Consider the following 13522-nt stretch of genomic DNA (forward strand, 5'->3'; position numbering starts at 1 on the left):
AAAAGTATTTAAAGAGAGGGCATCTCATTTCTTTTATAGACCTTGAAATGTGAGTGCCTATTACTTGCCAAAATGTGTCCTTAGCTTTCCTTACTCCAGTGGTCCTAATGATTCCTACTCAGGAATTAAGCACTTAGGCCCTTATTAGACAAGTAATAAACTGTAGTTTTCAAGCTTTGTGAAAAAAATGACTACAGAAAATGACTTCTACAAATTACATTCCTTTCCCAACTTAAAATAGAAACTAGAACAGAGTTCATATTTTTAAAAGAAAAGACAGATAGTTTTAGTACGCTTAGCTACAGTTTTTCTCCTATCATAAAAGATGTCAGGAAAAGCATTTTTAAATGTTTTCCATTTAACACAATGTAATAAGGATGCATCTTACCTCCAATTTTCGACTCTTCCTTACTGTACATGTCATTTCACCACTGTATGGCAGATTATTTCACATATACACAAAATGGAGAATATCACTTACTGTGAGCAGAAAACAGATAGCAGATAGGTTTTAAAAGAGACATTATTATCAAGAATGATGAAGTCTTATCAGCAGCAACAACATGTATTTGGTTCTCCTCAGCTATGAAAAGAGGTCCCCCTAAAATGCTTCAGATCAGTGTTCAGACCCATTCAACTTACCAGAACGGTTTGCTTCTGTATTATCTCCTATGAAATATTCAAACCTTAGGACATAGCTGTGGATAGGTCACTGACTCAAAATTTGAATCCTGTCTCTCCAAGTTAATACCTGTATTTGCCTTGGGCAAGTCACAACATTTCTGAGCCTCTAGTTTTTGGTTTTGTTTTTTGTTTTTTCCTTTCTCTTTTTTATTATTTGTACCTAAACCTTTTAAAATTATTATTATTAACTTAATATCTATCAACAAACATTCAGAGTAAATGACAAAGAGGATTTTATTTAAAACTGTAAACTCTTGGGTCTCAGTATTTTCATCAATGAAATGAGGGGCTTGTAATATCTACATCTCTATGGACTTTTCCGGATCTAAATCTATGGTCCTAAATACCATGTGGAATGGAACAATCTGTTTTTGCTCTGGTCCCCATTCAGAGGATATCATCATCATCATCATCAACATCGTCATTTAACTGTTCTATGGACCAGTTGAATATAACTAACATATCTATGCTTATAAAGGTGGTGGTGTTCACATGATAATAATACTGCATATTGGTATATAATTTATTTATTTGAACATTTTCATATCTATTATCTAATTGTGTCTTTATTCTCATAATTATTTTTTTTATCTATTTTTGCTATGCATTCCTAGGGAAATGGTTTCTGTATATCAGACTTTTTGCTATGTATTCCCATCTTGGTGCTTCTCTGGGTAGAGCAGACTTACCCTTCAGTTGAACCCTACTTCTCTTTTCTCTGGCTTCCTTTTCCTTGTGATCAAAAAGCTATCTCCACTCTTATAGTCTTAAGAATAGGAAGTAGGGATCTCTAATTGATTAAACCCCCATTACCAATTCATTTTGGCCCCATCTCCACAAAGAATAATTTCAGAGAGCTGGTTAGTACTGAGCTTAAGTCACTTGCCCAGGATCCCATAGCTAATGTGTGTTAGAAGACCCAGGTCTTCCTGACTTTGAGGCCAGCTTTATGTCACACTGCCTTAATATTATCAACTCACAAATTAATTCTCCTGGCTAGAATTTTTGCCTTATTTGTTTCGAACAATGCCTGCAGCTTGTAGATGAATCTTATATATTTCCTCAAGCTTGCCATGGTAATGCTTATAGAGCATTGCTAGCTAATGATATCCACACTGTTGATATCTACACTCTTACTCTTCTTTCAACTTCACAATATGCAAAGGGACAACCCCCATGTTTCTGAAAGGGCCTAAGAAAATGAAGTAGATAGCTTTCTTCTTTCTATTTGTTTTAAAAGTGTTTTAGAATAATTTTAAAAGGGGGGGGGGGTCCGCAGCCTTGAGGCCACTTGTGCCTCAGATACAGCCCTTTGACTGAATCCAAACTTCACACAATGTTGAAGTTTGGGTTCAGTCAAAGGGCTATACTTGAGGACCTAGAGGGCCGCTGTAGGTTCCCCACCTTGATGCTTTGGTAAATCACTGGACTCTGGTGGCACCCACTAAAAGGAATCTTATTTGATCTTTCAGTGAAATTTACAATGAACTTCTGTGGGCAGGTATCATTATTCAAATTGTACAAATGAGGTCTATAGACATTAAATTACTTACCCAGACACATGTAGCTTGCTGATAGCAGAGCCTAGATGAGACCAGTCTACTACGTTACTATCAATTTTGTACTATCTATCATGAGGATGAGATGCATTATTTATGTGGATTAAGTGATGAACAACAAACTCTGAAAGTGACCAAAGGAAAGACCTTCAAATAGAAAGGAAAGGAAAATCAAAACAGCATGACTACTCTACATTCACCCGAAAAGGCAAGCGAAAATGGAAGAATGTATTCAGAAAAGCAAAGGATCTCAGGATAAAATGTAAACTGACCTATCATGCATATCTAAACCTAGCTTTTAATAAAAAAGATAGAACTTTAATTAGGAAGAACTTCATCAAATTGAGGCTTTTATATTTGATCATAGAAGTTATAGGGAACCATTGGAGTTTACAGAATGGGGAGATGACATGGTCAGATCCACAATATGGGAAAATCACTTTGGTAGTTGAAAAGAGGACCATTTGGAGCAGAAAGGGATTTTGAACCCGGGAGACCAACCAAAAAGCTATCTGGTAAAGAGAGCTTTCAACTGGGTGGTGTCTGTGTAAACAGAGATAAGAGAATGCATATGTTTGGCAATTAAAAAGCCATTCCTAACTTAAATGACTGACCTAAGAATGTTAACAGTTCTCCAAAGAAGAATTACATACTATAAAAGAATACTTCACACTAATCACTCCATCACTAATAAAATAAATGCAAATTGAAAGAACCTTAAGGTTTCAACTCCCACCATGCAATTTAGCAAAGATGAAGAAAGATAAATATCATCAGTGTTGGAAGAGTTGTAGGAAGACAGACACACTGAAGCATGGTTGGTGCAGCCGTGAATCAGTGCAACTATTTCATAAAGCAATTTGAAATTATGCACAGCAATTAAAATGTATACACTCTTACACCCAGAGATGAGACTTATACCCTAAAGTGGCCACTGTTAAGGAAAAGTCTCCACATACACTAAAATATTTATAATAGAATTTTTGTGATGGAAGAAATTTGAGAACAAAGTGGACACACATCAATTGGAGAATGGCTGAATAAGTTATGGTGCATGGATGTAATGGAATATTACTGTGCTATAAGAAATTATGAATGTTATGAGCCCAGAGAAGTGTGGGAAGATGTATATTGAGAAGTAAGCAGAGTCAAGAAAACAACACATGTCATGACAATAACAATGAAAATAGAAAGAACTACACCCCTCAAATCCAAAATGAACAGTGCAAAGTCGTAGAGAACAAGCATGTCTTAAAAGATTGGATTATGAGAAGGCATTCATATCACCCTCTTTTCAGAGGTGGAAGGACCATAAATATTACACAATCCACATATTTTCAGACTTTTTTTGATGTATTGATCACACCAATTTTTCATCATTTTTTTTTGTTTCTAGAACATAGTATTTTTTTTATGAGATGGTTCCATAGGAGAGGGAGAGACACTGGGGAAAATTATGTTGATGTAAAATAAACCTTATTTTAGAAAAAAAAAGTCTTCACTTGCCTCTCAAGCTATCTTTTCTTCCTGTCAGAGCCAAACTCCAACAAAAGCTGTCTACAAACTTGTTTTCACTTTCTCACCTCCCAATTACTCCTCAGCCCAGCAAAATTTGGATTCTACCCCCAGTACTCATCTGAAACTATGCTTTCCAATGTCACTAGGGATTTCTTTATTGAACTTTCTCAGTTCCATGTCCTTCTAGAACACTCCATCTTTCTGAATGTTCTCTCTTATCCCTATGTCTTAGCAACACTGTTCTGCTATAGTTTCCTTCCTACCTACTGGATCTATCTTTCTCAATCTTTTATTTTTCCATTTCCTACACCTAATAGTGCCTGACACATAGTAGGTGTTTTATAAATGCATGTTGGTTTGTTGGTGAATTGAACTACCCAGCTGTCAAAGTAAGCAGCAGTGAAAATGGTAAACATCAAAAAATCTAATCCTCTTCTGCCACTAACTCATTGTGTGATTGACATTTTTCTTTTAGGTTTTGGTTTTTTGGCAGGGCAATTGGGGTTAAGTGACTTGCCCAAGGTCACACAGCTAGTACACGTGTCAAGTGTCTGAGGTGGGATTTGAGCTCAGATCCTCAGGACCGGTGCTCTACTCACTGCACCACCTAGCTGCCCCGTGATTGACATTTAGAAAGTGATTTCATCTCTGATTCTCCATTTCTTCTGGTTTATAATAATGAGTTTGAATTAAATCATCTTTAAAATACATTCCAGCTTACTCAGCCACTGTTAACCTCACTCATCAACCTCTATATTCTCAAGTTCTTATTTCTCAGTACCTCAAAAGATTCGTGATTTCATGAATAATCCAACCCTTTTCATGCCATAGTAGATGGTTTTTATTTGTTTTTGTTGTGGTCAAAAAGTCTCAGTAGGTGGGGGCCAATCTTTTGTTGATGAGTCTCTGTGAACTCAGAAATGTCCTCTAGCATTAAACATAGAGTCCAAATTGATATTTCTTGCCAGAGTTTGTACTATCTTGGTGACACAGCCCTTGAGTGCCCAGGGTAATCTCTATATTATTCTTAATCACATGGGCTCTCCTCTCCCCTCAGCCTATCTATATTTATTCTTTTTGTATATGTGGGTGTTTACCTATCTACACATTCATGTGCAAAATTCATCTTGGTGACACCCCTTCCTCCTTGGAAATTCTATAGTAGCTACCATCTCCATTGATATCACCTTTTCTTACTCTGTTATCTTGACTAGCCAGGCAAAATCGGTGAAGGCCAGTAGACAAATAGACTTTGAGAAAAGTAATGAGAAAGGGCTCTGGTCCTACTACCAAGAGAAGACTGTTCAGAGTAATTCATCACCAAAAGGTTGGCCACCACATAATGAAGTCTGTTGAGGACAGTGATATGTCAATGAAGGAATGAGAGGTATGGGAGGGTAGGATAAGGAATGAGTAACTGACTTTGACACCTGATAAGCATTCTGTTACAAGCAGGCTCTGTTTGTAGGGGCTGGCTGAGGTTATCCTCTAGCCTATCATAATGCACAATCAAAGGGAGGTCTCAGATAATTGGCTAAATTGTCTAATTGATCCATTGTTCCCAGGAACAGATGGACACATGTTCTGGCATCAAAAACAAAATGTTTCAGATGAACGGATGTGATTAAGAATGCACTCTCAGGTTTGCATTTAGAGCTCTAGAGTGTTCTCTGTGCCACCAATGTAGGTAAACAAGCCACCTCTGGTCACATGGTTAAGTAGAAGCAATCACTGTTCTCAACTAGATAGATACTACAAAGCTATTCACTTCCACCCAGGGACTGCTTTCTATTTCACAAAATACTACTAATTAGATTTGTGTTTGTGTGCATATGTGGTCTTGAAAGAATTTCCAGATGGGAGTCTTGGCACTTTCTGCATACTGTGTCACCACCTCTTGTCAGGACAATCCAGTGATAAGACATTGAAAGATCTGATTTTTCTAAACAGATTAGCATAACTCTTGTAGCTCTCAAGATCAAAATAGGTTTGCATTCTTCATCCAGAGATAAAGGAAGTAGCATGCATTAGTCAGTACAACTGAATTTTATGTCAGGTGTAGGCTATCCACCTCATTTTTGCTCTCACTACTGAGTGCTGGTCAAGATTTGTCTTCTCCAATACATACTAAGGGTATTCTGAAATATGCAGTGTTGAAGTTGAGAAATAAATGTATTTCTACTTGCAAATGGAACAGAGATAATTCAAATTATTTTGAGATCAAGCTTTTCCCCCTCTACCAATGAAATGCATAATGTTAGGATGTCATAGGCAAAAATTGAATAAACCCTCAATTGGTTAAAAAATAATGCATAAAGAAAACAATATTCTTGTAGAATAATAAATCATAGAGTAATCTGAATTGCAAACAGAATCAAGAGCTGTACTTGCAGGATTCAAATGACTGAGACCTAGTAGTCTTTAATATTTTCAGTCTTTGAGGAAAGGTATAAATGCATGATCTGAATGTTAAATAAATTAGTAAAAACACCTGAGAGAGCAAGGATTGTTTTTTGAATGAGTGATCTTTATAATCAGAACTGTTCTTCATTAGCGCCCTATCACCAAGGCTCCAACAATAATAACAGAGGTATAAATAAGCTTTCTTGCTTGTGATGCAATAGCAGTAGTGATGCATTGTAGGATGTGTGGCAGGGGTGGGTTTGGGTGGGGCAGTAAGGCTGTTGATCTCATCTTGCTCATTATTTTGGTATAGTCTACCCAAGAGACCCAAGAAAGGAAACAGCCTGGCCCAAAGTTCAGTTTTCACACAAATGGCTTGGCCAACTATCTCAGATTGCTTACAGTCTCAAGATGAAGGGAGAGAGTTGGTACATAGTGGCAAGAGAAGCTAGATGGAAGGAAAGGGATGCCATGGCTAGGGAATTGTTGGGAGTAGTAGCCCAGGGTATCTAAAAGGATCCTGGGGCAAAGTCCTAGTCAGAACTTTGAATAACAGAAAGAACTAAATGCTGCACACTTTTATTAAATTGTCTTCTTTTCTGTTACCAATATTAAAGTGTTTTGAATTCTTACTCTATTCTGAAATGTGGTATTGATGATATGCAATCACAAGGCTTGTGAATAGTCTAAACTTCAACCTTTTTCATTTATTTCTTTTTCATTTTTAAATCCTGTTTTTCAGCATATTTTTGTTCACTCTACCAATTTTATAACAGTTTACTGTAGCAACTTTATATTAGTCACGGTGTGTAGGTATATATTCATATTTATATATGTATACATAATATATAAGTATATAAATATATACATATATTTAACATATATATATACATATATATGTTAAAACACACTCACACACACAGACATACACATATAGCAGGTAAGTGGAGCAGTGAACAGAGTGCCAGGAAGTCAGGAGTCAGGATGGAGTCAGAAGACCAGAGTTCAAATCCAGCTTCAGACACTATCTGTATGACCCTGGACAAGTCACTTAACACTGTTTGCCTCAGTTTCTTCATCTATAAAAGGAACTGGAGAATGAAATGGCAAACCACTTCAATATTTTTGTCAAGAAAACCCCAAATAGGGTAACAAAGAGTCAGCCATAGCTAAAACTCCTGAACAACAATATATGTGTATGTATATATGTATATATGTGTGTATATGCATATATATGCATAGAAGGAGATGATTTAGAGAATCTTGTCAAATTCTTTGCAAAACACCTCTACTTTTTAACTCTCGGAAACAGACATCGGTACATTAATTAGAATAATCCACATGGTAGACTTTTTGCTTATGTTTATCATGAGCAGTACAAAGAGAAATGACCAAGTATCCCATAAAACGATGCCCATTTTCTGCTTTTGGACACAAAATAAAAGTAGTCCTCTTTTGGGCTTTTGAAGGAGAAACCGTGACCTGAACTTCCATTTAGCTAAAGTTTATTTATGTCTTCTAGCTTCCTTTATAATGAGAACATTAATATTGATGTCATTCCATTCCTCCTTGAAATGTCAACTCAACAGTCATATTTAAAAACTAGGACTCTTAGTATGTTTTTCTTCTTTGTTCTGCCATTTGCCACTGTTATTGCTGAAGAAGACAAAAGTAGTGCAGAACTGAGAACTCTGTATTTTTCTGTTTCACAGATTAAATGGGCCAATGGACTCATCACCTAGTGGCCAACTTTCATCATCTCACTATTTAGCTAGGCTCGTCCTCCTACGGCATGTGTGGTTGCCATTGATTCCATACATATATTTTTGTTTAATTCAATAGAAACTTCCAAAGGTTCTACTCTAATGCATAGCCTTTGACAACCCAGGGACCCCTATATGCTATGATGAGACATAAGTCAGAAAGAGAAGCCTGTGTACATAATCAGACACAGAAAAGCATTATAAATCACATTTGATTTTTATATGAGGCATATTGGAAGGAGAGTTTGGGTTATATTTGGACCAGTAAAGGAAAGTTTCACTTTATTTTGTCTAGAACCAGTCTACCATGACCTTATCCTGACTGATTTCAAATCATGCTGCTGTCAGCATACATACCTTTAAACAAGTCCCCAATACCGTTGCAACTCTGTTTCTCCTATGCCAGTTGTTTCCACCAAGAGAATCTGAGCTCCCTGAAGGCAGGGCTTATCTTACTTGCTTATATTTCTATCCCAGCACTTAGCACAGTGCTTGGCATATAGTGATCACTTAATGTTTTTTTTTTCTTCCAAATTCATTCTATATGGTAAATTTGCACATGCACACATAGGGTTTATATATATATATATATATATATATATATATATATATATATATATATATATATAAGCTATGGTTATAAAGCAGATGCTGTTTATTGTTTCAGCTTGGGGAACCAGAATTATGACTTTATAGCTATGTCTCCCATGATAATAGCAGTTATAATAATGACAGGACAAACGAAGAATAGCGGATAGCACTTATGGGTTTTTGAAAGCCCTGTCTTGAGAATATCACTTTCCCACCCCTCTTCCCCCTAAACACACATTTGCTGATGCCTTTTCTTCCTATGCTTTGGTAGCATTAGATCACATGCCTTCAGTTGCATCTTCTTCATTCCTAATTGCTTCATTGCAGTCACATCATTTTCCTTTAAGCTCTCTACATTTTGCCACGTGCAGAGATGCCTCATCTCAAATCCTCAGCTCTCATTCCTATCATGTTTTCATTGCAATGATATTCTTTGCAACATCAATGAATGCATACTCCATCTGTTGTCACAGCCCATTTGCTGCTTTTCCTTCCTGACATTTTGCCTTCATTTCAAAATTGGCACTAATTTTCATTTTGCACCTCTCACTGTCTCTTTCTGATCTCCCTCAGAAAAGATGGGGGAGGATCAAATGATGATTTTCTATACCTGGCATTGCTAGCTATTTAAATTAATATCAGTCTTAACAAATTCTGCACCTGAGACCATTGGTTTTCTACCTTTTCTGTGCTGTGATATAGTCAATTTCATTCCTATAGAACTGAATTTGAAATCTCCAGACATAATTTTCACAAACCACAATGTTAAAACAAACTGTTTGCAAGGACAAACTGAGCATAACTCACTGAGCTCACTGGTCTCTCCTAATTCCTGTCTCACCATTACATTCTGATAAATAAATTCTCTCACTTTAACTCTTAAATCCTCTGTAATCAGCAGTATATAATTTTTTGGCATACTGTCATTTAAGTTATTAAAGGTAGGTTTATAATTCTTCAATTTTATCCTCCTGGAATGTTGGGGCTGGGGAATGTATATAGATGATATGGAGGGTGCTTGGGTTCTATTCTTAACTCTGGTGGGTGTTACAGACTGTTGTTTCAGAATTAATGCCAATGAGCAATATTCTTGTTCCTCTGTCCTCATTAGCTTCCCTATTATCCTGTCTTTTTTATTTTGATTTTATTTTTATTTTTTTATAATTAAGATTTTTTATTTTTAGTTTACAACACTCAGTTCCACATAACTTTGAGTTCCAGAATTTTCTTCCCCCCACCTCCCTCCCCAAGACTGAAAGGAATCTGATATATCTTCTACATATAACTTCACATTGAACTTATTTACACAATAGTCAAGTTGTAAAGAGTTGTAAATTATGACCATTGGAATGAATCATGAGAAAGAAGAAACAAAACCAAAAAAAAAAAAAAAAAAAGAAAGACAAAAACAACAGAGGGAAAAAAAGGGAAAAGAAAAAAGGTGAACATAAAGTGTGCCTCAGTCTGTATTCAGACTCCATAGTTCTTTCTCTGGATTTAGATAGCTCTCTCCATCATGAGTCCTTTGGGGTTGTCTTTGCACTTTGTATTGCTGAGAAGAGCAAAGTCTATAAGGGTTAGTCATCACAGAATCCATATATCTGTGGTTGTATATCCTGTCTTATTCTCTATCCAGACAGCTAGGTGGTGCTGGGCCTAGAGTCAGGAAGTCCTGAGTTCAAATCCAGCCTCAAGCATTTGTAAGATGTGTGACCCTGGGCAAGGCACTTAATCTTCTTTGCCTTAGTTTCCTCTTCTGCAAAATGAGCTGGAGAAGAAAATGGCAGATCACTTCAGTATCTTTGCCAAGAAAACACCAAGTAGGATCACTAAGAGTTAGGCATGACATAGCAACAACATTGTCCACCTAGAATTAATCTAGAATGACCACATCAATTTTATGACTTAACAGATTTGTTGAAAGGACAGCTTTTTGGGAGTCATCCAAATGCTCTTGAGCAATAGCCTCATTTGTCTTTTTTTTAAATCTACCATTTCTGAAATGCAATTACACCTCCCAAAGTTACTCAATCCAGTTACCTTTTGGCAATATCCTCACAGATATTCTTCAGGGTTGTCCATATATCTATTGTACTCCTTCTTCACTTTTGAACAATTGGGGTCACTGTTGTGCCTTCGAGGCTCCCCTTAGTAAATTCCCATTATTGTCCTTACATTTATCAGTTAAGGGATATTTTGGGGGACATACTATATTAAAAGCAATGTGATGGGTACTCTGGGGGACATAAGGAGGAATAAATCATGGTCCCTACCTTGGTTGAACTAACTAATCCCTATTGCATCTAGAATTAAATAGAACTGATTTAAGCTAGGGTTTCAGACCCTTCACAACCTTTATAAACTTATTTCAACCTATATTTCTAGCCTAACATCTAAAAGGCATATTGCTTGTATTCAAATAAAGGTGATAAAGGGGAGGGAGAATCAAAGCAAAGTTCCTTAAAGACATTTGAAGAGGGAGTTATCCCTTTTATTTGGTGTGCGGTGGGGATGCTAAAGGACAATTTCATGCAGGTGAGTCACCTTAACAGGACCTTGAAGGAAGAGAAGGGTTTGAGGAGATAGTGATGATCAAGGCATGAATGAGATTTGACCTAGAAGAATGCATGAAGATGACTTGTCAAGTTTAGGAAATATCTATTAGTCCCTAGACTAATCTAAGGACAGAAAATGAAGTAAATTGAATAGTAAATTGAAGCCAGATTTTGGAGATACATGACAGGATCAAAAATTTGTATTTTATCCCATACACAATTAGGAGTGTCTGAATATTTTTGAAAAGATAATTGGTGAAATCATATTACTACACTTAGGAGATTCTTTTGAGAGTAGGGTGAAGGCTGAATTGGAGATGGAAAAGATTGGATATAAGGATAACTGAAATTTTCTGGTAACTCAGACCTTAAGATATAAAGAGGAAGTAGCATGGCATAATTAAAAAAAAAAGAAACATCAACATGTCAGAGGACATAGGTTCAAAATCTGTTTCTGCTTTATGTGACCATGGACAGGCCACTTAGCTCCTATAGGTCTCAGTTTCTTTATCTGTGAAATAAGGAAGTCAGATTAGATGATGTCTTGAATGCCCTGAATATTGAGCCTGGAAGTACATACCTATAACTGTTAGTCCCAGTTCAAGGAAGTTCAAATGCTCCCCAACAGTTAAGAATGACATTGCCAAAGCCAACTTCCTACATCCTAATATACGGGACATCAGGGTGGCATAATGGCATTAAGAGATATCATCAGAATCCTTCTTTTGTACCACAAATTAGAGAGAAATATTCAACCTTTCTCTAGTAGGAAAGGAGTTGGAGTTAGTGATATTCTATGGTGTTACAATGAAATCTCAAGCATATAATGGTAAAAAAGAGCTTGGTCAAAGACATGCCATGAGAGAAACAGGCAACACAGCGAACACCCCATATGCTCATTAATTCTCCATTAGTTTTTTGGTTCCATCATCTTGGACTAGAAAAAAAAAACTGCAGGCTTAGTAGCCTGAGAGAATCTGAGTATGTTCACATGTTGTGAAATAAATGTCTTTTTAGAAAGGAATGAAGAGGTAAATTCAGGTATAAGCTTTAATAGCCATTCCACTGCCCAAACTGGGAAGACTTAGAGGAACTGGTACAAGGGGAAAAAAAAGCAGAACATGCATATAAATACATACACGCGCGCACACACACACACACACACATACAACAAAAATAATGCTGTACATAGAAAAGGAAATATTAATTAAAAGTTGTTCAACTATAATGACAAGACTTGGGTCTGGAAGAGAGTTGAGAAATGTACCTCTCTACCCAACAGCTGAGGGAGATTTAAAAGTTGGGGAATATTTCATATATTATCAGATATTTCTTGAATTGCTTGGTCTTACTGAACTGCCTCTATTTGTCTTTCTCTATGTGTCTCTCATCTTTTAAATGAAGAAAAAATTAAAAGCCATTTTATATGAATAACAATGGAACAGAATTTGAAAGGACTTGTTAGCTTTATGCTACTAACTCGTATAAATAGCATTGTCAATTTAATAGTAGTCAGCTACAAGCAACTTGAAATAGATCAGGAATATTTAAAAAATTGTTCCTAATTAAATTTAAAATAGGGCTACAGCTTTGATTAATTGCAATAAAGAATTAATAGAGAATTAATATATACACTTATGAAAACTGAATTATTTTAAATTTTTAATACCAAATCTCTTCAAAAATAAATTGCTATTACAGAGAAGTCTAATATTTAAATTAGATAGACCAACTTTTCTCATTTAAAGCAATCTTTTGAAAAAATTACTTATGTGTAAAATCTGAAAATATGCTGGTAAAAAGTTGACAATACAAATTTAATATTTAAAAACACACTCAAATAACTGATTTCTCTTTTTAAAATCTTAATATTTACAATAAAATTTAATTTTATATATTTCTGTTTCTAAATGACAAGCCCACAGAATCATTTTTTTTTTGCTAAGGTAGTGATTAAAATTAATTTAATAATTTGAAAAAGAATGTAACAAGTGGTGTTTTGGGACACTGGCCTTAATACCCATCTCAATGCCCAAATTGGTTTCACAGGAGCAAAAGATCATAGTTTTAGAGCTAGAGGGAATCTTAAAGGTTATTTAATTCAACCACATCATTTCACAGATAAGGAAACCACGACTCAGGAAATTTCAGTTCAGGGTCATATTTGAGATAGGATTTGAACTAGAGTCTTTCTCATTCCAAGTGCATCACTCTATCTATACTCCAGGCTGCCTTCCTTTTAATAAACATTTTTGCTAAAGATATCTGCCAAATGGAGTGGAAATTTTCCTCCAAAATATGAAATTATTAATGATGATGATAATGATGACAATAAACAACAATATCCCCCTTCCCATATATGGCCGAACCAAAAGTCCTATAACAAAACCTGATGGCTCATAGATGATAGAATAGTGGGGAAAATTCATCCATTCTTCTGTATCTGACT

Source organism: Trichosurus vulpecula, chromosome 5 (assembly GCF_011100635.1).
Source record: "Trichosurus vulpecula isolate mTriVul1 chromosome 5, mTriVul1.pri, whole genome shotgun sequence".
Classification (NCBI taxonomy): Eukaryota; Metazoa; Chordata; class Mammalia; order Diprotodontia; family Phalangeridae; genus Trichosurus; species Trichosurus vulpecula.